This window comes from Macaca fascicularis, chromosome 20 (assembly GCF_037993035.2).
Source record: "Macaca fascicularis isolate 582-1 chromosome 20, T2T-MFA8v1.1".
NCBI classification, from domain to species: Eukaryota; Metazoa; Chordata; class Mammalia; order Primates; family Cercopithecidae; genus Macaca; species Macaca fascicularis.
The window spans coordinates 10,845,882-10,871,458 of NC_088394.1; the positions used below are offsets into that span (position 1 = coordinate 10,845,882).

General features: G+C 43.2%; 1 protein-coding gene and 1 pseudogene across 2 annotated transcripts in view; one reads left to right on the forward strand and one right to left on the reverse strand.

Annotated features, from left to right (window-relative positions):
* The window catches only part of GRIN2A (glutamate ionotropic receptor NMDA type subunit 2A), a 431,623-nt gene that overhangs the window by 349,558 nt on the left and 56,488 nt on the right, over positions 1-25,577 (reverse strand). The window lies entirely within an intron of this gene.
* LOC102122405 (inosine-5'-monophosphate dehydrogenase 1 pseudogene) lies at positions 8,965-10,613 on the forward strand (annotated as a pseudogene).

A 25,577-nucleotide genomic window follows, 5' to 3' on the forward strand; every position in this document is an offset into this window, starting at 1 on the left:
TAGCCTGCAGAACCATGAGCCAATTAAATCTCTCTTCTTTACAAATTACCTACCTTTGGGTATTTTTTTTTCCCCCTTCTTCTTCTTGAGACAGAGTCTCACCCCATTGCTCAGGCTGGAGTGCAGTAGTATGATCTCTGCTCACTGCAACCTCAACCTCCTGGGTTCAAGCAATTCTTGCACCTCAGCCCCCCAAGTAGCTGGGATTACAGGCATGTGCCACCATGACAGGCTGCCCTGGGTGTTTCTTTATAGCAACACAAGAATGGACTAACATGGGCTCAGAGAGGTTAAGCAACTTGTCTAAGACCACAGAGCTAGCAAGAGGTAGAGCTAGGATTCAAACTTGGGTCTCTCTAGAATCTTGAGAATCAAAGACTACATTTATCCTCCCTTCCTCCGCTGTTCTAGATCACTCTTGCACTGGGGCACTCTTAATCTGAGAGATGTACCCCACTCACAGATACGGGGTGGATGCCTCAGTTGCTGCGTCATTTAACAAGCATGTATTGTCTACTCTGTGCCATCCCCTATGGTAGGCACTGGGAAGAAAAGAATGAATGATCCTTGACATCAAGAAGCTCAAAGACTAGCTGGGAAGATGCTAATATAGCAATTTATTTTATTTTCTCTAATAGGAGACCCACTCTCAACTACGTGGAGTAGATACTATCAGCAGCAACAGTAACTTCTTTTTTAAACAAAGAAAGTGAAGATGGGAAAATGTAAACTTGTCCAAAGACATACATCTAGTCGTGAGAAAGCTGACACCCAAACCAGATAAGCCGATACATCACAGCCTCTGAATCACCATCACTGAAACAAACAACACACTTGGGGATGGGGGAAGGGCTCTCCTCGCACAAGTTGGGAAGCAATTTGCAGACATTTTGCAGAGCAAACTGTAACTTTTTTTTAAGGACAAAGAAAGTGAAGATGGGAAAATGTAAACTTGTCCAAAGATAGACATCTTAAATGAGACCAGAATACATACAAGAAGAATCACAGCCACATATAACTCTAACCATCAAGGGTACTACTAATCTCCAAAATATTTCATCTTCTTGATGTTTTATGGCCATGGCTCTTGAATGTTTTGAGGGTACAGGGAGATACGGGTTTAGGCAGCTGAAGCAATACCCATCTATAGATGAGAATATCGCCAGAAGTCCTAATAACCTCACAGAATCTACAAAACAAGAGAGTCCATATGTAAGCCAGAATCCCTGCCCCCAACATGTTTACTCTGCTGACTACCTCTAATGACAGAACTCTAGACTTAATTTGCCAGCTCACTGCTCTTCTACATACTTTTTGGAGGCAGATTCTGTCTCTACGGGCTCTGCTTCTTCCCTTAGATTCTAGAGCACCATGGAATGTATCTGCTCTGTGTTCAAGATGGAAGCCCTTCAAATAACTATAACAATCTACTCACCCCTCTTACTTCCCCATTTCTCTCCACTCTCAGAAATGCAAACATTTATCCTTTCGTTGACATTATTCGGGAACCACTTCCAGCAGCCTGTACCTCCCTTAGTCATGTTCCGTTTAACAAGCCCAGTTTATCAATGTCCTTCTTAAAATACAGAACCTACACATGAGCATAGCCAAAGATACAATATTTGTGAAGGGACTGTGAAAACGAGAGTAGGCAGATGCAAAGGGTTATTATTTTTTCTCTAGGACTAAATAAAAATATAAATGCTATTTCTCTTCACACAAACCAGTTTGAAGAAACTGTTCGATGTATTCATTCTGTCATCTGTTCATCTGTTATTGAACCTGTCCAGGTAAAAGATTAGATGGACTTGGGCCAGTAAAGAAAAGAGAAAAGTGGATGGATATGAATACTATGTAGCAGGTGTAGTCACAGGGTGAGGGGTGTGAGGAAAATGGCGGTAGCAAGAAGTTTAGCCTGGGCGTCTGGGAGGATGGTGGTACCATGCCCTGGAGGAGGGCCACTTTGAGGAAGGAGTATTGTAAGAGTCCAACAAATACTACTAGAATAAATGACTTAATAATCAATATGTCCCAGCACTTTGGGAGGCCGAGACGGGCGGATCACGAGGTCAGGAGATCGAGACCATCCTGGCTAACACGGTGAAACCCTGTCTCTACTAAAAAATACAAAAAACTAGCCGGGCGAGGTGGCGGGTGCCTATAGTCCCAGCTACTCAGGAGGCTGAGGCAGGAGAATGGCGTAAACCCAGGAGGTGGAGCTTGCAGTGAGCTGAGATCCGGCCACTGCACTCCAGCCTGGGCGACAGAGTGAGACTCCGTCTCAAAAAAAAAATAGTCAATATGTAAGTTACATTCATTCCCCTCTGCCTCTGGCTTTCCATCTGATTAGATTAAAAGCACTCTTGCACGTGGGAAGCTTGCATGAGCACAATTTTACCTGGCTATGGGAAGGAATGGTGTTCTCCACGTGCATTTTTATTTTTTCCAATTATTGGATTCTCCAGAGTGCCCACATGACAATGCCAAGTTTCTGTACTGAGTCCTGATTCCCTAGAGAAAAAGTGCAAAGCATACCTAAAAGTAAATATCCAGCCTTAAAAATCACTAAAACAATCCCTTGGCTCCCATCAACACTGTAGACCCCACCGTGTGCAGGGGCTGCAGTCGATGGCAGGGGTATGAGGAGAAACAGGTCAGGTTTCTACATCCCTCGTGAGTGCAGAGTCTAGGAGGAAGATTGACAGGAAAACCAAAATAAAATACCTGAAACTCCACAATATGATAAATGATATGACAACAGGGGAGGTGCTAAACGTTATAAGAGCACAGCAGAGGCATAAAATGAAAGAAGCCTGAAGCAAACTTTTAATTAGTTACACAAAAAAGTCTTTAGTCTTCTTTGCCAAGATTAAAGCAGTGCCGCTCTGGGTCTGGAGCCGAGTTGGTAGCCGTGGTCTAGAAGAATTCAGAGTTCATCCCGAGTCTTCTCTAGAGATGGAAGCCTGGAGAAGCCAGAAGGCCCTGAATCCCTAACAAAAAGCCTAAGGATCCTCACCCAGCAATGCTGACCACGACCATTGAAACATGAAGCCAGTCCCCCAGAGAGGAAAATCCTTGTCCTTTAATGAAGCTGACAAAAACCTCCAAAGTTAACAGTTTGTACTTTGTCTTTCTGCAGACACAGAAAAATGAGCTGTGAAATAGAACAGTCACATCAGGGCCAAGAGAGCTGTGGACTTTTGAGGTGTTGCCTGCGTCTCCTGGGCGGTAGAATCAGCTGGCCCAATGTTTAACAGAGATACTAACTTTCAAATATAAGAAAACCATGTAAAATAAAAAAATCAGTGGGGGAGGGGGTGTTTAAATGCATTTGAGACCAGCCATATGGCAGGCCATTTGGCAGCCCTTATAAGCCTTAGTTTTAATAACATAAGAATTCCCTATGAAATTCCAAATAAGGCTGGGCATGGTGGCTCATACTTGTAATTCCAGCACTTTAGAAGGCTGAGTTGAGGTGGGCAGATCTCCTGAGGTTAGGAGTTTGAGATCAGCCTGGCCAACATGGTGAAACCCCATCTCTGATAAAAACAGAAAAATTAGCTGGGCTTGGTGGTGCACACGTGTAATCCCAGCTACTCAGGAGGCTGAGGCAGGAGACTGGCTTGAACCCAGGAGGCGGAGGTTGCAGAGAGCTAAGATCGTGCCGCTGCACTCCAGCCTGGGTGACAAAGCAAGACTCTATCTCCAAAAATAATAATTCTAAATAAAGCAAAGTAAAATGTATGCATATATATATGCAAAGGTATGTATGTATATGCACATATGCATATGCACATACATGCATACATGTGTATAGATATATGTACAGTATAGCCAGACATGTTAAAAGAAGTTTTTTGCACAGCCACCTTTCATGCATGGAACTGTGTGTGAAAAAAGACTTACTCCCAAGCACTGTGAGAAACTTGGATAAAATGGGGCATGCATACTCACCCATCTGAAATATCCACTATGATGACCATTCTTAGAAGAGAAATTCGTGAAAGAGGTGTTGTTTGTTTGCTTGGGGAATTTTTTTTTTTTTTTTACTTTCTTTTTAATCCTGTTCAAATTCTTTTTTAAATTAAACATGAGAAAAAGTGGCCTGGCACAGTGGCCCACATCTGTAATCCTAGCACTTTGGGAGACTGAGGAGGGAGGGCTGCTTCAGACCAGGAATTTGAGACCAACCTGGACAATATAGCGAGACACTGTCTCTATTTAAAATTTTTTTAATTAAAAAAATTTAAAATAAATAAATAAAAATAAGAAAAAGCTCCCAAATCCCACCACCCTAGTACAACCAAGCTGGCCACAGCATCACACTTGAGGTTGTTCACAGCATCCTCCTCTGGGGATGATTCTAAGTCCCTTGAAGAGAGGGAGCATGACTAGTTTGTCTTTTTTTTTTTTAAGACGGAGTCTCGCTCTGTCGCCCAGGCTGGAGTGCAGTGGCCGGATCTCAGCTCACTGCAAGCTCTGCCTCCCAGGTTTATGCCATTCTCCTGCCTCAGTCTCCCAAGTAGCTGGGACTACAGGTGCCCGCCACCTCGCCTGGCTAGTTTTTTGTATTTTTTAGTAGAGACGGGGTTTCACCGGGTTAGCCAGGATGGTCTCGATCTCCTGACCTCATGATCCGCCCGTCTCAGCCTCCCAAAGTGCTGGGATTACAGGCCTGAGCCACCGCGCCAGGCCACTAGTTTGTCTCTGAATCCCTAGTAGCTGGAAGTGGTCTGACCCCCAGAAGGTGCTCCGATGATGTCCGTTGAATGGATAGATGAGAATGCACATGACAAAATGTGATTTTTTTTCTAACGAAGTAAAATGGCATTCCATGGACTTTAGGGAAGTCAGCTCCTTCACTTCTAGAGAAGGAGAATAAGGCAGGAATTCAAAATATTCTTATGAACAGAAAGGCAACAGGTAGCAGGACATGGGGGGATTCATGAAGGGAGAAAAGGAAGGTAGGAAAGCTAGGTTGTGCGATGAGCAGCAAGCCTGGGTGTTATTTCAGCCTCCCGAGAACATGCCAGAGTACATATTGTCATTATCTCCATTTGCAGAGGCAGAAACTAAGACAAATGAATCAGACAGAAGACATGATGTTCATCTCATAAATGGACATGTGGAGATTTGAACCCAGCTCAGCTGGCTTTGAATTCAGAAATCTTTACCCCTAAGGGATACCATGAAGTGAGACAAAGAATGGAATGGAGGGCTAGGGATGATGACTGGATTTCCTGTTGATTGAAGGAATGTTGAACCAAGCACATGTACTTCAGTCCTAATCATACACAGGGAAGTTCTTTCTGTATTTGCAAGAGCTAAGCAGAAGATCTCAGCACTAGACCCAGCCCGTTTCCATGCTCCGTTTCAGCACTAGAAAACAAGATATATTTGTGTAGGAAGGTGGATGAGAAAAGCAGGGTGGATTTGTCTCCACCAAAGGAAACCACAAGGTATAAACAACAGCAGCAATCCGCAGAGGACAATGTACACACAACCTCTTTCCTCCAACTCTGGTATTGAGACTGCCCTGAGCTGACTTTAAATCCACCCCAGGTAGTTGCATGAGGAGTACTTACAGGATCCTGCTGGCTCTGTTGCTACTCTCTATCATGGAGTCCCGCAGCCTTTGAATAAACACCTGTGCTCTTGCCAGGCCAAGTTAGCAAATAGCACAGTGTCATGTCTGGAATTTGCAAACCAGGGTTGAAGGAAGGTAGACCCACTTCTGTGAAGGAAACTGATATTCTGCTGGGGTTTGCAAGATCCCTAAAGGTCCTGTCCTCACCCTGGGAATCCCAGCAGTTTAGAAGATTCCTAAAAGGAAAAGGAGCAGCTCACCTGAGACAAGCAAGGCCCAGATTGTTGAAGCCATCGTTGCCCTGCTGAGCTTCAGGACACTCAACTCATGGTTGCAGATTTAATAAGCAACAAAAAGAAGAATCCATTTCACAGGCATTTTTCAGTGCCTGTCTGACCACACTGATCAAGGTAGTGGGGGTACAGAGGTGCACAAAACATGTAAAGTGTCTGCTACAGTGATGCTTACCCTCTGGTGGGGAGAGCTGAAGTTCTGGGAAAGGAGAGTTTGAGGGAATGCCTCATATGCAACAGGCCAACCCTGGGCTAGATCCTACTCATGTCTGTCTTATCCAGTTCCTCCCAGTAATCCCATGATTAGGTACTGCTTGCATCAGATCATTTTAAAGAAGAGAAAATTGGGTGTATTAGTCCCTTTTCATGCTGCTGATAAAGATACAACTGAAACTGGGAAGACAAAGGTTTAATGGACTTACAGTTCCACATGGCTGGGAAGGCCTCACAATCAGGTAGAAAGCAAAGGAGCAAGTCACATCTTACATGGATGGCAGCAGGCAAAGAGGGAGAGCTTGCGCAGGGGAATTCCTCTTTTTGAAACCATTGGATCTCATGAGACTTACTCACTATTGTGAGAACAGCATAAGAAAGACCCACCCCCATGATTCAATTACCTCCCACTGGATCCCTCCCACAACATGGGGGAGTTGTGGGAATTACAATTCAAGATGAGATTTGAGTGGGGACACAGCCGAACCATATCACTGGGTCTCAGAGAAGTAATTGCCGCAAGAATCACACAGCTGACAGGTAACAGAGCCAGAACTAAAACCCTAGGCCTCCTGATCACAGCTGCCATGTTGCACAGCCTTCATCTTAGAAGGGATCAGAATTTGTGTTCATAGTCACACATGTTCAGGGTCACATTTAGTGTATGGTGTAGCCAGGATTCAAGCTGAGATGAGCCAACTCTAGACCCTAGTCTCCTAACCACTATAGATACTGCTCTGCTAGCATATTTGAAAACCACCATATATGTTCTTGGAAATGCACCAGGCACATTACCATGTTGGGCAGACTTATTACTATTCTCCAATATCTGCAAGTAACATAGAAGCAAAAAAGCACATAACACATAACAAAAATAATTACACATAGACCTGAGGTAGAAAACAATCAGAGAAGAAGGCAAGAGAAAGGGGAAGCCACCTGAAGTAGAACTGTCGGGAGACATCCTTTTGGAGGAGACATTCAGGCTGAGAAGTTAATTAAGAAATAACAGAAAACTAATGAAACCCAAAGCTGATTCTCTTTTTAAAAAAAAAATTAAAATGATAAATCTAGGTAGACCGATCAAGAAGAAAAAGAGACTATCAGAAATAAAGTCTGGTGCACTACTACAGACCTTCCAGATATTAAAAGGATTAAAAAACCCTTATGCCTATAAATTTGACAACCTAGATGAAATGGACAAATTCCTGGAAAGATACAAATTATCAAAGCTTTTTCAAAAAAAAAAAAAAATAGAAACCTTCAACAACCCTGTATCAATTAAAGAAAATGAACCCATAGTTTAAAATCCTCCCACAAAGTAAACTTCAGGCCCAGATGTCTTCTCTGCTGTACTCTATCAAACATTTAAGGAAAAAAAGAAAGAGTCCTACACAAATTATTTCAGAAACTAGTGTTCAGGAGGGAATACTTCCCAACTCATGTTAGGATGATAGTATTACCCTGATTCCAAAACCAGAGCAAGCCATCATAAGAAAACTCTAGACCAACTTTCCTCGCAAGCATACACGCAAAAGTGCCCCACAAAATATGAGCAGATCAAATAGAAAAATATATCAAAAGGCAATGCATTATAACCAAGTGAGTTCACACCATGAAGGTAGGCTGAAATCCAAAGAACAAGAAATAAACAGACTACAAAAAAAAAAAGGAAGAATGAGTAAGACCTACTATTTAATAGCACAACAGAGTGACTATAGTCAATGAATTAAGTGTACATTTTTAAATAACAAAAAATATATAATTGGATTGTTTGTAACACAAAGGATAAACGCTCAAGGGGATGGAGACTTCATTCTCCATGATGTCATTATTTCACATTACATGCCTGTATTAAAATATCTCATGTACCCCATAAATATATACACCTACTACGTACCCACAAAAAGTAAAAATAATTTTTTAAATAAAAAGAATTGTAAATAAAAACTGAAATAACCTGTCAAGTGAAGAACAAGAAGAAAGTTTTAGGCAAAGGGAGTGGCATACTCAGAGGTTACAGGGTAAAAAAGAGCTTGGCAAATTTGAAAAGTTGAATAGAGATTATCTGGAATAGCATTTAATGAGTTAGGGGAACGTAGTAATGGATGAGATTGGAGAATAGACAAGGCTAGATCACACAGGACCTCATAGTTTGGATTGGTAAATAGTTTGGATTTTTTAATAAATTCTAATGGATGCTATTACATGGTTTTTATCTGGGGAATGTCATGGGACTGTTTGTTTTAATCAAGATTTATTAACAGAATATGGAGAAGCAAGGGCAAAGTGGAAGAGAAATATCAGTGAGCAAGCTATTGCAGTGATCCAGGGGAGTCATGGCACCAGCCAGGACTGGGGGGGTGCATGGGAAAGGGAGAAAGGTGGGTGAGTCAAGGGATATTTTGAAGATACAAGCAACAAGATTTGCTGACGGACTACAAGTATGAGATAAGGAGAAATTGTATAGCAGGATCTGGATAAGTGATCATAAATCCTACTCCCTTTTCCTCCTGGGAATATTTAGTCCATAAAAAACCTCCCAGGCTCCACTCCTTTCACAGCTCAATGCAGATGAACTCAGTGTTACTTATATTAGTAAATATATAATATAAATAGCTCATATATTATAAATAAATAATAATTATATATTATATTATAATTTTTTATATTAGTAAATATATATTTACTAATATATATTTATATTAGTAAAAGTATTGTTTTTTATTTATATTTATTTGTATTAATATTATTTATATTAGTAATTTATATTTATATTAGTGTTATTTATATTAGTAACAGTTTCCATGAAAGTGACCAAGGCACCCAACACTAAGTGGTTAAATAAGCACCATTATGATTTGACCTTACATGGGCATTAAAAATATGCTTACAGTCCCCTGGCCCGCAGCGTCAGCAGCAGCAGTGAAGGCGGCAGCCGCAGGCGGCCGCGCGGGGGTTTATGTCAAGTCGCAGGGTCTTGCAGCAGCATGGCGGACTACCTGACCAGCTGTGGCACCAGCTACGTGCCCGAGGACTGGCTCACCACGCAGCAGTTCTTCGTCAGCGCCTACGGCCTCACCCACAACGACTTCCTGATTCTCCCAGGGTTCACAGACTTCAGAGCTGATAAGGTGGACCTGACCTCAGCCCTGACCCAGAAGATTATGCTGAAGACACCGCTGATCTCCCCCCATGGACACTGAGACAGAGGCCAACATGGCCATAGCGATGGCTCTGATGGGAGGTACTGGTTTCATTCACCACAGCTGTATCCCAGGGTTCCAGGCCAACGAGGTACGTAAGGTCAAGAAGTTTGAACAGGGCTTCATCACGGACCCCGTGGTGCTGAGCCCCTCGCACACTGTGGGTGATGAGCTGGAGGCCAAGATCCAGCATGGCTTCTCTGGCATTCCCATCACTGAGACAGGCACCATGGGCAGCAAGCTGGTGGGCATCGTCACCTCCCAAGACATCGACTTTCTTGCTGAGAAGGACCACACCACCCTCCTCAGTGAGGTGATGAAGCCAAGGATCAAGCCGATGGTGGTTCCAGCAGGTGTGACATTGAAAGAGGCAAATGAGATCCTTCAGGGTAGCAAGAAAGGGAAGCTGCCTATAGTCAATGATCGCCATGAGCTAGTGGCCATCATCGCCCACACCAATCTGAAGAACCGAGACTACCCTCTGATCTCCAAGGATTCCCCAAGCACCTGCTGCACTGGGCAGCTGTGAGCACCCATGAGGATGACAAATACCACCTGGACCTGCTCACCTGGGTAGGCGTCAATGTCATAGTCTTGGACTCCTCCCAAGGGAACTGGGTCTATCAAATCACCATGGTGCATTACATCAAACAGAAGTATCCCCACCTCCAGGTGATTGGGAGGAATGTGGTGACAGCAGCCCAGGCCAAGAATCTGATTGATGCTGGTGTGGACGGACTGCACGTGGGCATGGGCTGCAGCTCCATCTGCATCACCCAGGAAGTGATGGCCTGAGGTCGGCCCCAGGGCACTGCTGCGTATAAGGTGGCCAAGTATGCCCAGCACTTTGGTGTGTCCATCACAGTGGCGTCCAGACCATGGGGCACGTGGTCAAGGCCCTGGCCCTTGGAGCCTCCACAGTGATGATGGGCTCCCTGATGGCTGCCATCATGGAGGCCCCTAGCGAGTACTTCTCAGATGGGGTACAGCTCAAGAAGTACGGGGGCATGAGCTTGCTGGATGCCATGGAGAAGAGCAGCAGCAGCCAGAAACGATACTTCACCAAGGAAGATAAGGTAAAGATTGTGCAGGGTGTCATGGGCTCCATCCAGGACAAAGGGTCCATTCAGAAGTTCGTGCCCTACCTCATAGCAGCCTTCCAGCACAGCTGCCAGGATATCGGGGCCCGCAGCCTGTCTGTCCTTCGGTCCATGATGTACTTAGGAGAGCTCAAGTTTCAGAAGCGGACCACGTCAGCCCAGATGGAGGTGTGGCGTCCTCGGCCTGCACTCTTACCAGAAGCAGCTGTACTGAGGACAGCGGTGGAGGCTGAGGTGGTGGAGGGGGCCCACCCCAGTGTCCACCTTCAGGCACAGGCTCTCTGCATAACTGAGTGGTCCACAGATTTGCACTATGGGTTCCTCAGCTCCTTTCTAAGGAGAGAAGAGAGGTCCTGAGGGCTCTGCAGCCCCTCGCTGGGCATCCCCTGCAGAGTCAGGACTGCTCCCTGGGCCAGGCTGCCTGGAAGCACCCCCCAGCCCAGCCAGCTGGGTTATCAGGCCCTGCACCTGCCTCAGGTCTTTCTTGCTGCAGCATGCTCCAGCATGACCCCCACCCTAGGGACAGGCGGCCCCTGCTGACTTCTCCTGCAGGGCACCTCCCTGCCCCCAATCCCCCAGGAAATGAGACCTCCCTGCCTCTGGCCCTTCCCAGGCAGCTGCCCCCTCAGCCATGTGCTACTTCTGAGCTCCTGACCTAGGCGAAGGGGAGGTCTCTGGCCCCTTCCCCGGCCCTGGGCTAGCCTTGGGTCCTGCTCCTCAGGCCATTCCCCTGTCCCTGGCCCTGGGAAGGAGGCTGCTCTGGTCATGGCCACCTGCCCATCATTCCTGACTCGCCACTGTCCCTGTATACTGTTCCTGCCCTCTCCTCAGCTGCAGTTGAAGGCTTTAACTTAGCACATTTTGGGATCACAGTTGCGTCATTGTGTATTAAATAATCAGAATAAATAAAAATTATGCTTCCAGAGATTTTGATAGTAAGTGAAACATGCAGTTTATATACTACTGCATGTATAAATTGTGTGCAATTACAAATATGTGTGAATACATTTATATCTTATGTACTTGTATACATATACATACATACACATGCACATCAATGCACACATACATATATATATATATATGGAGAAGGAAATAGATTGCATTGGGAGTTATACCTGATGTAAATGATGAGTTGATGGGTGCAGCACACCAACATGGCACAAGTATACATATGTAACAAACCTGCACGTTATGCACATGTACCCTACAACTTAAAGTATAATAATAATAAATAAATTTAAAAAAAAAAGAAAAAAAAAAAAGAAGGAAATAAAGGGGAAAATGCCATTATTAAAAGTGTGACAGCATTAGTGATAATTTTAATTTTATTCTGTATTTCTAAAACAATTGTCATAACACTCTTGGGACCAGATAAAAATAATATACACTCAGCATAATTTTTAACAAATTTAAAAGACTATTTTTTTTTCCAATTTATGGTTTTTTTTATTTTGGGGGAAATTTTTCATAATACATTAAAGAAAGGTCACAAAAATATTGTGACTCCAGATTCATTAAAAATTCTTCTATAACATGATCTATAATGGTTGTATAATACTTCATCGTACAATGGTGTACCATAATACATTTGATCATTCAATAGTTTCTTGACATTTAAATTGTTCCCAGTTGGCCTCTATTGCTACTAACACTGATGAAACCCCTTTATATAATTTTGGGGATCCACCCATAATTATTTTCCTTGAATTAACTTCATTAAATGTAGGCATAGATTCCTAGGTCAAAAGCTCCACACAATAAAAGGTTTTGAGTATATATTGCCATATTATTTTTGGAAAGGTTGTACTAATATATACCCATTGGCAGTATGGGTAGAGTTAACTGTTTTCTGTATGTTATTCTTCTCTTATAGTTTTCTTATTTGATAAGCAAAAACAAAACAGAAAAACTCAATGTTTTTGTTTCTCGCATTTCTTGGAGTTATTAATTAATGATTTAAACATATGTTTTATGCCTAGCTGTACACTTTTATGGTAAATTAGCTTTTTATGTAAAAGACTATTTCATGACCTTGAGGAGTAGAGTCTTAAAGGGTATCTTAAGATTTTTAACCTTAGCCCGGCATGGTGGCTCACACCTGTAATCCCAGCACTTTGGGAGGCGGAGGCGGGCGGATCACAAGGTCAGGAGATCAAGACCATCCTGGCTAACACAGTGAAACTCCGTCTCCACTAAAAATACAAAAAAAATTAGTCAGGCGTGGCGGCATGCGCTTGTTGTCCCAGCTGCTGGGGAGGCTGAGGCAGGAGAATGGCATGAACCTGGGAGGTGGAGCCAACAGTGAGACGAGATTGCGCCACTGCACTCCAGCCTGGGTGACAGAGCAAGACTCCATCTCAAAAAAAACCCAAAGATTTTTAACCTTAGTTGGGCATGGTGGCTCACGCATGTAATCCCAGCTACTCAGAAGGCGGGGGCAAAGAGTTCAAGACCAACCTGGATAACATAAACCCTCGTTCAAAAAAAAAAAAACAAAAACAGAGGAAGAAAGAAAAAAAAAAAGATTTAATTAGCCAGGCATGGTGGTGTGTGCCTGTAGTCCCAGTTACTCTGAAGGCTGAGTCAGGAAAAATTGTCTGAGCCAGAGTTCGACGCTGCACTGAGCTATGATCATGCCACTGCACTCCAGCCTGGGCAACAGAGCAAGACTCTACCTCTAAAGATATAAAAATAAAAAACAAATTTAAAAAAACAAATCCTTCATAAAACCACACAATGGGACTGTGCTCTGCAGCAATGCTAATGCTAAACACTCTTAGAAGAGCCTCACAGGGGAGCCTGCTTGGAGACTGAGATAGAGTTGAAGAGGTTTTGATCCACCCAAGAGATTATGTGTGGGCAAAGCCAAAAGGACCCCAGACTCGAAGGTGCCAGCCTCGATGAGATGAACCAAATCAAGCAAACCAGGCAGATGCTGTAGGCCAGTCACCCACAGAGGAATCATAACCTTTGAAAGCAGATTGTGTAAACACAAGAGAGGGAGGAGGAAGATGTATCCTCTGTGTCCCCAGAAACCCCCAGGCACCAGTCCCATCGATCCCAGGATGTGAATAGCTAGTTTGTTTTGGGTAGCTAAGAACACTGCCCACTCAACCAAAGTAAGAATGACTTCTGCAAAAGGTTATGAACCCATTGATTTCTCTGACAGTATTTCCCAAGAAGGCAAACAAAGCCCAAAGCCTGTGCTCAAAAGTCTAGTGATCTAATAACCAAAGAATCACAAATTAAAGTGTCCTATATGAGCCAAGCAGGAACACGGGCAAAATAGAGAATTTATGCTTCATTTAATGGGGCAAAGTCACGCCCCCGATGTGCCAGGTCTGCATGCTGTGTAAAATTTTTTCTTTAGATATTTTCTATGTAAAACTAAGGCTATTTCACTTAAAATTCCAATTTTCAGTTTCTTCCTGAAAACATGGAAGAACTGTCAACACTCGACCCACATTCCCGCATGGCATTGATCCATCGACTGGCCTCTTTCACTTGTTTAAAATTATTGTCTGGGTTCATTTAATTTTTTGGGTTTGCAGTCCTTGCTGTGTGTGTTCCTTCCCTGCTTAAAATGTGCTGCTTTCGACATTCTGTAGCAATTATGTATAAAGTAAAAGTAAACTAGCCCGGAGAGAGAGTCTTGAGAGGGCTCTCCTTTGAGTAGAGTGCATGTACTTTGTTGACCACTCTTTTGCATGATCTAAGTTGTTTTTTTTTTTTTTTTTTCATCTTACTTTGTAATTTCCTTATGGTTTCATAATGCTGGAGAACTGGTCTCCAATTACTGAAGTGTTTCTGGGGCCTTCTTTAAAGTTACTTGCTTTACTATCGACATAGTGTTTGTATGTTTTCATTTGTAGGTAGTAGGAGAGATGCTTGAACAGGAAGAGACAGCAGCTCTCCTTGTTGTCCCCACTCCTCCCTTGTCTTAGATGCCAGAAACCTTCCTGGAGGGGGATAAGCAGAGCATCCTTCCATGTGCACACCCTGGGGCCTGCACCCCCCCCCCCAATAAATCATTATCTGAACCAACAGGACAGGCTGCTGGGGCACCCACTCTACTTATCGGAGCGGAGCAGTTGTGCCCAAGGCAACAGCACCTGAATTTTATAATCCTGCAGGTGAAATTTAGTGCAAACCAGATATTCCTGATACCCAACTTGGCTTCTGTAACTGGATTCTCAGGCTGAAAACATTTTGTGTGAATGGGGTATGGGGGCATGGGACACTGTTTCCCAGAAGTATTCATTATTTCATTTCTCAAGCAAATACTGGGGATGGAACTATGGAGCATAATTACTCAGGACTTTAAAAAAAAAAAAAAAAGAATTACCAGAAATAGAACCATGAACACTTTTACACTGTCGATGGGAATGTAAATTAGTTCAACCATTGTGGAAGACAGTGTAGTGATTCCTCTAGGATCTAGAACCAGAAATATCATTTGACCCAGCAATCCCATCACAGGGTATATGCCTAAAGGAATATAAACCATTCTGTCATACAGATACATGCACATGTATGTTTATTGCAGCACTATCCACAATAGCAAAGACATGGAATCAACCCAAATGCCCATCAATGATAGACTGGATAAAGAAAATGTGGTACACATACATTATGGAATACTATGCAGCCATAAAAAGGAATGAGATCATGTCCTTTGCAGGGACATGGATAAAGCTGGAAGCCATCATCCTCAGCAAACCAACATAGGAACAGAAAACCAAAAACCACATGTTCTCACTCATAAGTGAGAGCTGAACAATGAGAACCCATGGACACAGGGAGGGGAACAACACACACCAGGGCCTGCTGGGGGTGGGGAAGGGAGAACAACAGGATAAACAGCTAATGCATATGGGGCTTAATACCTATATGATGGGTTGACAGGTGCAGCAAACTGCCACGGCAAATGTTTACCTAAGTAACAAACCTGCACATTCTGTACATGTATCCTGTAACTTAAAATAAAAAATTTTTTTAAAGAAATAGAACCATGGAAGCTTACGCAAAACGAAGGAAACGGGAATGACTTCAGGTAGGTTTTACTTTAGAGCAGACCCTAAAGCAAGAAACTGGGGGGGCGTGGTTTAGTTGGGAGGTGATCGCAGAAGTGTGGTGAGGAAGTAGAAAAATAAGACAGGAAAGGAAAAGAAGCCAGCAGCAGGGAAATTCATGGGAAGGTTACTGTTGGGGACAACGGGGACTCAAGCCCACCAGGGGCCCTCCAGTAACAGTGTAGGACACACCTCAGTACTCAGTACTGTCTCCCTGAGCAGCAAAGAAGCCAGGGTATGCCAACTTATATCCCTCATTGTTAAAGACAGTTCTGGGGGGCATTTATTGATTCCCTGCCACTTCAGGTTTGCCAATGCAGCAGCCAAGCACAATCTTATGGCCAGAGAACGTTCTTAGGCAGAGAGATGCCTGTGCTTGAGGTGAGAAGCCATCACTGTGTTGGGAACTGTCCATCTAAGCTTCGGGTGACCCACAGGGTGGGCCAAGAGGATATGAGTGGGGCATCAACAAAATAGCTACAGGGAATATTCTAGTTCACATGACTGAAAAAAAAAAAAGTAGCTAAGCTTACTCCATGCACAAGTGAATTCAGGACCCAAAATCTGTCATCTGGATTTTGTGTTCCTCCTTCTTGCTGTTCTGCTGCCACACAGTTGGCTCCAGTTGTTGGCTCCAAGTGGAAGCAAGATGGTAGCAGTGATTTTATTCCCTACATCTTTTCAGATTCACTTTTAATAGAAAATACTAAGTCTTTTCCCCCAAGAGCTCTTATCTTTAGAGAAACATATTGAAAATTACAGAGATGAAATGATAGGATGTTGGGAATTTGCTCCAAAATAATCTACTGTGGGTGGTTATAAAATGAAATAAGATTGTCCATGAGTTGATAAATGCTGAAGCTGGATGGTGAGTATAGGACAGTTATCTCTGCTTATGATTAGAGTTACCTCTATTTTCATGCATTTTGGAAAATCATCATAATAAAAAGTTAATTTTGAAAACAATCTTTCTTACTCAAGTTTGAGCTAAAGTCTCATTTCACCTCACTGGGTCTTCGTGGACCAGATAACCATCCCCAAACTGTTCACAGGGACCAGGGGCATATAATGACCCCAGTGGTCCAGGACTGAACCATATGCTCTACCTCTGCACCAGGAGGAATCTCTACAAAAAGCTCACAGGCTACAGCTGGGGAAGAGGGCTTAACAGAGATTGATTACATACAATTACCAGAAGTATGTAAATGAGTATTAAGATAAAAAATGCACAGGTCCACTCCATAAGGAGAATGGAAATATAGTGGACATAGAATATCTTTCCTCATCCAGCATCCATTCTAGTTTTTTACTGAAGAATTATCCCTGCTTGACCCTTTATCCCTGTGGACTGGGCACCCCTTGTGCTAATGCTGCACAAGTGACCTGGTCTGAACAATGAGAGGGAGACCATGGCAATGGGTGCAGAGATGAGCACATGGCACTGGACCAGCCAACGATAATCTTGGGGCATTCTCTGGAGCCCCTCTTCCTTCTGAGGTGGCCAAGCTGAAGGATAAACATCTGTTGTGGCTAAGGAGAATCTGCCAAAGACTGAGTCTGACAGAGGAAAGTGGAGCCCAGGTGCAGGAAGAAGTTCCTGATGACATTGTTATATATCTGTATTCAGCCCTGCTAGAAGCCAGATACCCTGAACTTTTTAGTTACCTGATCAAACAAATGTCCCTATTTGGCTTGACGTTCTCATTTAGACTTCTGTCACTTATATCTCTGGCTAATAAAGGAAACTACCATCATCCCCACCCCACCCCATGCAGCAACTGTAGTTTCTCCTGCCCTGATACTTGTGACATCAATGTATTGCTGTGGGTACAGCTCTACAAGCACCTGTGTTGCAATTTTCAGGTTAACAAGTAAAATCTTCCTTGAGTGCATACTTCTAAGCCTGTGAACAATATTTCTCATCTATTCATCCCTTCTGAAAATATTTTACATGCCCAATCCTCTGGTAGGTACTTAGGATATAGAAATTAGGCACAATCTATGTCTTCCATTCCTGGTATGGAGTAGAAGAAAAGATGCAAGTAGCAAACAGACTGCTGTATCTAAAAACTTGGGTTCTTTTCCCAGCTCCACCTTAAACTGTGCACAAAGAGAATTCTGCAAAACTCTCCCTGCTGCTGAAGAAAGTGTCCTACGTGAACAGGATCCTGATGGTAAATTTTCATAACCAGAGACTGTCACAGAATTTGAGCCAAGATGAGCCATTCAATATTGATTTATTCTACTTGATCAGAAATTGTCAGTGGTCCAATTGTCCTTTCTAATGGAAGATCAGCATAAACAAAGTCACACTGAGGCCAGGACTCTTAAGAAAGGGGCATATTTTCTCCTTTTCTGCTGATTGGAAAGAAAAGACAGTGAGATCTAGGGGATTGGAAGAGCCACAATATGGCAGAAATCTGGGTCCCTGAATCACTGCATGGCCATAGGAAAGCTGTTCACCAACCAGGAACACGATTACATAAGCAGGAAGCAAACTTCTACTATGTCATACCACTGATATTTGAGGGCTTATTTGTTATAGCATCTACCATTATCCTTTGAATTACAAAGCTAAGGAAAAAAAGGCCCAATGGCTTTAAAACCCAGTAGAGTTCAGTAGGAGGAGGAAGATGGAGAAAGTTATAAAATAATTGATCAAGTTGGGTGGGAACTTCAGGTTAGATCCTCATTACACTTTGAATTTGAATGAGCTTTACCCATGACACAGGTGGATATTTTTGCTGTTCGTCAACACCAAGAAGAAGGTATATTTCAGCTTTATTTGATCAGTTGTTTTCATGCTTAACATTTTCCAGGAATCTGTTAATTCATACAAGTAAGAGACTGTGCCTTAGTCATCCCTGTAGCCTCCAAAGCACTTCATAATCAGTAGATTCAAACAAACAAAAGCCTCATTGAAGAAAGGAAGGAAGGCGGCTTTTTGTCTAACGCCATGGTTCTCAACTGGGAAAGATTATTTTTTAACTTTCATTTTAGGTTCAGGGGTACATGTGCAGGTTATAGGTAAACTGTGTCACAAGGATTTGGTGTACAGATTATTTTGTCACCCAGGTAATATGCATAGTACCCGACAGGTAGTTTTTTATCTTCTCCCTCCTCCTACCCTCCACCCTCAATTAGAACTATTTGTCTGTTGTTCCCCTCCCTATGGCCCTTGTGTTCTCACTGTTTAGCTCCCACTTATAAGTCAGAAAATGTAGCATTTGATTTTCTGTTCCTGCGTCAGTTTGCTAAGGATAATGGGCTCTGGCTCTATCCATGTCACTGCAAAGTACTTGAGTTCATTCTTTTCATGGCTGTGTAGTATTTCATGGTGTATATATACCAGATTTTCTGTATCCAGTCTACCATTGATGGGCATATAGGTGGATTCCATGTATTTGCTATTGTGAATAATGCTGCAACAAACATATGTATGCATATGTCTTTATATAATTATTTATATTCCTTTGGGTATATACTCCATAATGAGATGCTGGGTTGATTGGTAATTCTGTTTTAAGTTCTTTTAGGAATGATCACACTACTTTCCACAATGGCTGAACAAATTTACATTCAACTGGGGGAGATTTTTTACCACCAGGGAATGTTTGACTATAGCTGGAGACATTTGTTGTTGTCACAACTATGGACTGCTACTGGCATTTAGTGGACAGAGTCCAGGGATGTTGCTATATGTCTTACAATGCACAGAAAAGCCCCTCCCACAGCAAAGAATTCTCCTGCTCAAAATGTCCATAGTGCCAAGGTTAAAAGAGCTTGATATAACCTAAGGTTCCCATCCCAACTTGACCAATGAATCATTTTATAATTTTCTCGGTTCTCCTCCTCCTATTTAACCCTACTGGGCTTTAAAGCCAGTGGCCCTTTTTCTTAGCTTCCTCATTCATGAAACAGTTTTCTGGGGAGGCCTTGGAATTTTACCTCTGCATTAAAATGATCTCTATTTTTTTTTCACTAAGGGAAAAATACACAAGGGGGGTGAATGCAGGGCACAAAGAGTGGGTAAGCAGACCAGAAAGAGATTCTACATTAAAACACACAGGAAAACAGATCTTCTCTCTGGAAGACACCTGTGATCTCTTTGTCTCCTTTCTTCTATTAGGTCTTCCACATGGTCAAGGAAAGAGACCCACTCCAGTTAGTTCAGGAGAAACTGTTTATCGTAAGGACACATGCAGATTGCCACCAGAAGCCTTCATATTCTCTCCCTACTCCCCCGCCCCATGGTCCCCTATTTCCACTCCCCTCTAGTCTTCCCCACATTGTCCTCCTCCCACAGGTGTCCCCGATCCTTTTCAACTTCAGCTCATCGTGGTATCTTTTCAGCCCCTGTATCAACAATGCTAACTGAAAAATCCTATTCTATTTCTAATTCAAAAGCCCACATTCAAGCTTATCCCTTCAAACCCAGCCACAGAGGTCAAATGTCAGACTGAGGACTGTATATACTTTAATCAGTCCAACACTCCTGGTCAAAGCAGCAATCCACAGTAAGAAGGGTGGGGCAACCACAAAGATTGGCATATCTACTATGCTGTCTCACACACACTCCTACCCCTGACTCTGAGTGACATCGACCACAGACAGAGTCACATGGAGCTACAAGAAGGATTAAACCACTTCCAAGACCCAAGAGGTGCCCTAATAATTTTGCCCCGTGTATTGGCTCACACTCCTGGAAACACTGGGGGAAAGTCACCTACCTTGTTTGCAGACACCTTTTTAGAGGATAACTCTTGGTCCTCAAGCTTAGAAGCTGTTATGGGGAAGAAGTTGGGGCTTTTCAGAATGACATCCAAAGATTACCCCATAGATAGCTTTCTCCTCTGGAATCGCTCACAACAGTGTCAGGCAGAGCCCCGAGGGCCCACGCATCTTTCTCCGCGTTCTTGTGACCATGGAAATCGGGCAGGTCTTAAGAAACAAAGTCACAAAGGCACAAGCTCATCATCTATTTTCACAACACCAATGCAAGAGACCTCCAACACAAGCAAAGCAAAGGCACCGACTGGGTGCAGCCACATATCGTGCGTTTCCAGGCCATTCTGCCTGAGTTGAGATCATTATGCTGCTTCTTTCATTGCACAGGAACGTGGGGGGTTTCTCTAAACTATGACTCATAGCAAAGCATACAGGCAATCATGTAGAGAAATCTGTTCTCCCTGGGAAATGAGGGTGAGCAAATGCTAAAAGTTTTGATACTTTAATATAGCACCGGCCTTGGCTAATTTTACTTAATATGAAAGATTTCAAATAATGGAAATACTGACAGGCAAAAACATTAAAAATCTGCATAAAATCTCATATAGCCCTGCAAACAACAGAGAAGCATGGTCTAATTAAAATAAAGGAAAAGACTGTTTCTGGGTTCCTGAATACTCTTTTCACAAAGGCTTCACGTCAGATGAACTTCAAGCACCAAGTAGCATGGATCCCACTGAAGTTTATTCAGTGCCCTTCTGGGCAATATCAGTTGTGAAACTGGTAACCTATTGACAAACAGGTTATTTTTCCAGCTGCACCCATATTCAAGAGCTTGAGCAGCAAAGTCCCCTGATAATATTTGGCCATGAGTCAGAATGCATTATGCACCTTCTGTAGCCAGAGCCAAAAAAACTCTGGCTACAGGAGAAACCTGGCACTGTGCACAAGATCCCCTTTTTTAGTATCAGCTGTCCCCTTTACGGTTTGTTAAAGCTGGAGGAGTTTTAATCCAAGTGAAATCTTTCAGGAGACTCCTGGGTAAGGAAGCTGCAAAAGGGGGGAGGTAGGGGCATGGTTGCAAAGTGATGAACATTGCAGCAGGTTCGGCTATTCAGAATGAGCTATTTTCTCCCAAATCCTGTAATTGCCTGGAGCATGTGATCTTTTTGAAGGTCATTAGAGACATGTGGCTGTCAGATTCCTCCCAGAAAGTTTCTGCTTTGATTAGTTAGTTCCTGATGCTTATTTCCTAAAAGGCTCTTTTTGTCTCCCCCCAAAAAATGGGGAGCATTAAAATTTTTAAAAAGGAATTAGATGAATATCCTGCTAAATGTAACTTGGCAAGATGAAAGGAAGTAGCAAAGAAATATGAAAAGGGTGCTAGAGAGCCAACCTGAGGGAAATTGACGCACAATCAGCATATTCCTTCCCCAAAAATGAGGTGACTCTCAAATATACAATATCAATTATCGTCCATGCAACCATTCACTATTTTGACTCAAACAGAATGACACACATCATTGATAAAGTCCACATGTACATCTCCAGGTCCCTGGGGCATTTATAGGCTGGAAAAGATTTTAAAAATATAAAATTCTCCTTGTTTTTAAGGATTCCGGTGTCTAAGAAAGCAGCCATGAGGACCTAATAAAGAACTAGAGCTGAATAAATTGTCCAGTGACTACGAGCAAATATATAGCTAGCAGTGGCAATGCTTCACATCAAAGAAGGAAATCAAAGTTTTTTCCCAGCACAGGGAGATGGGGCCAATCTCTCTTGGATCAAAAGTCCTTTTTGTCCTCTCACATTTGCAGATGTGTAAATTCCAGGCAGATCTAATGAAGGAGTTACTTTTTCAATCCCTAGATTCTGTTTGCCAAAACTTCACCTTCAACAGGGCCACTTCAGCAACCCTGGCTCGGGGCTCCCTGCTTGCTTCGATGTAATACTCTGTCAACAACATCCTGCAGGCTGAAGCGGCCTCTTTTTTTTAAAGCCTTGGATCAACTATGCAAGCTCAACTTGCTTTTATTTTTGTTGAAAATACTAAATTAATTTGTCATCACTAATTCCTTCAAGCAAAGGAGCCGCTCCTTGTCGATGCCATAGTCTGCAAGATACTGAAGTTGCACGTTGTTTCTAAGAACACTGATGCCCTAAATCTCCAGCTTTTGACTTCAGGAAAATGGCACTTACTTTATATTTGTAGAATTTCTGGGGCAGTGCTTCTCAAACTTTAACATGCACACGAATCAGCGAGGGATCTTGTTAAGAGGCAGATTCTAACTCAGTCAGTCTGGCTGGGACCTGAGATTCTGCATTCAGGCTCTCAGAAGATGTCAAAGCTGCTGGTGCATGGACCACACTTTGAATGGCGAGGATCTATTTAGCTGGTTGGTAGGTACCTGGTGGCTGAGCTTTCAAACTATGTAGTCAGACTACTTGGGTTTGCATCCAGCCTCCACTGTTTACCCTTTCTTACTGTGTGCCTCAGTTTCCTCATTTGCAGAATAGTGCTCAAAATAATACAAATAGAGCTGCTCTGTGGGTTACATAAAGCTATATGTATAAATCACTTGGTACACTGTATGGCACATGAGCATTCAAGAGGTGAGCTGTTTCTGCCCTGGTGTAATGATCCCTCACAGAGCCTTTGTTGTGCTTACCTTCTTTCCAGACAGAAGAAACCCAGAATAGTCCCCAGATGAAACAAAATTGCAAGCTTATGACCCTCACAACTCAGCCCATCAGCTTAGATTGTTAAAAAAGCGAGGTCTTTCAGTGCACCATATTGTCACAGTTTGAGAAGGGCCGTGTGCTTGCCGGTGTGTGTTCCAAAACCTAGACCACGATGTACAGGGGAAAAAGAGCACCAGTCTTGGGGTCAGGTGGCCCAGGGTGCAAACTGACCTCTGAAATCCTTTGTTTGCTTACTTGCAACATGGGGATAATAAAACCTACCGTGTAGGGATACTATGAAGATCAGGGATCATGTAGGCAAAGTACCCGCCCTGTGTGCAGTAGATGCTCAATAATTGGAGGCTGTTATGCTTGTAATCAAAATCCTATCCTCCCAAGAGCAAACAGAAGAAGCCAACATAACTGGCAACTTAGCCTTGAAAACTCTTTGCTTATCCGGGGCAAGTGGAAAAGGGCAGGATTCCTTGGAGCTTGGGTGAAGAGCTTTTCCATAGCCTCAGATACAGACAGGGGAACTGAAATTATGGGATGCAAGAGGTTTCTCCAGGTGGTCCAGGTGAGACAGAGCTGGGAGATGGCAGGGAAAGATACAGTCATAATTGATTCCTAGAGAGCTGTCCATTCATTCATTCATATTTTTAAGTTGGCCCATGTGTCAGGTGTTGTACGAGACAGCAGAGGTCCTATGCCCACAGAGCACCCATTTCATGAAAGAGATAAAACCATGAAAATGAACACGTACAAGTTAAAGTTATGGTACAGCTAATGACATGAGGGCTCTTACGGAAAAGGTTAGCAGGTCTGTCAGGAAGCCCTCTCAAAAGAAATGACCCTTAAGCCAAGTTTTGAAGTCGTAGTCATCAACCAGTGCAGAATAGTGGGAAGAGCATTCCATGCATAGGGAAACATGACTACAAACCCCGGGGGTTGGAAAGAACAAGGAGGAAAATGACAGCAAACAAAGCCCCAAAAAAGCACATAGTGCCCAAATCATGCAGGGTCTCTTCATAGGCCATGGTGGGGATGCTGAATTTTATTCCAAAGGCTACAAGATGCCATGAAAGGGTTTTAAATACATCTGTCTTACAAAACCATCAATTGCACACTGCAGCAATCAAGTCCCACAGTGTCCTGAGACTATGGAGTCAGAACTTGACCTCTTGATGCCTTCTACTTCTTACGAGAGATTTGAGGTCTTTGACCCTGGGGACACAACCCCAGTATGGGTCTTTTTCAAACTTTTTACATTTATTGTCGAAGCAGCAGGGGCAGGAAAGAATATTTGGCTTTCCCTGGAAGTCCCAAGGGATGCTGGACAGAGCAATCCCAAGTGTAAAGGCTCTTGTTAGGATAAGTCGAGTAAATACACTACTGAGTAGACCATTTCTCCACTACGAGCTCAGCACTCCCAAGGAATAAGTAAATCCCTACTTAAATTGCCTGGAAGGCCTCCCTCAATTACACAAATCCAAGACATGACAGGGTTCAGCAGAGATTCTCCTCCAGCAAGTCTGAAGGCTGACAGCAAAGCAACGGAGCTAAGGCATCATCCTCACACTGTTCACGGTGGGAGTTAAAAAAAAAAAAAGACTGTCCCCAATCTCCCTCTCCCTGGCTGTTTTGCTAAGCCCCAGGCCTACAGGAGGCTGGATGGCCCAGAGGAAGAGTCTGCCTTGCCTACCACAGAGCCCTGGGAAAGGGGAGGGAGGGTAGCTTCTTCCTCTGCCAAGAAAATCAGGCGTCCTACAGGGAGAGAGAGTTGGGGGTAAAGGCTGGGTGGGAGGATGCTTAAGGGCCAGTCTTTCCCCAAACTCAGCTCCGTAGAGTACAGCAAGTTCTCTCCCACTCAGAACAGAAGGAGGTCTGACATACTCACACCTGCAAGAAAACTGGGGGCCAGTGGGGAGGGGGTGGGAGACAAAATGAGGACACAGACAGGAGGAGCCCCAGACTCCTTCCCGACTCCCTGCCTTCACCAAAATGAAGTAGGGAGGCTTAGCGCTCCTTCCAACTGCACTGTTTTGCTTACTGAATTTTCATTTTGCTTTTCTTAATTATAAGAATGCAAAGTCTCATCAACAACATTTTTGTGCTAGTTGATGGATTTTGTTTTCTTTTTTTTTTTTTTTTTTTTTTTTTTGAGATAGGATCTCGCTCTGTTACCCAGGCTGGAATTCCATGGCACAATCAGAGCTCACTGCAGCCTCAAATTCCTAGGCTCAAGTGATCCTGCCTCAGGCTTCCAAGAAACGGACTACAGGCATGCACCACCATGCCCGGCTCATTTTTTAAAATTATTTTTTGTAGAGAGGGGGGTCTCGCTATATTGCCCAGACTGGTCTCAAACTCCTGGCCTCAAGCAATTCTCCTGCCACTGCCTCCCAAATTACGGGACTATAGGCAAAAGCCAGTGCCCAGTCAGTTTCACTATCTTATTTCAAATATTTTACAGTATTGGCAGGGCTTAATATTTTCTTGGGCATTTATTAGCCATTGAGTTTTTATTCTCTAATTACATGATAATTTTTCCACTTCTATTTTTCTTTTAGGGTGTTTTGTCTTTTTCTTAATTTGTAAGTCATCTTTGTGAATTAAAGATAGTAACCCTTTGGCAAGTATCACCAACTTTTTTCCCTACCATTTGTTAGTTTCTATTAATTTTCTTTATATTG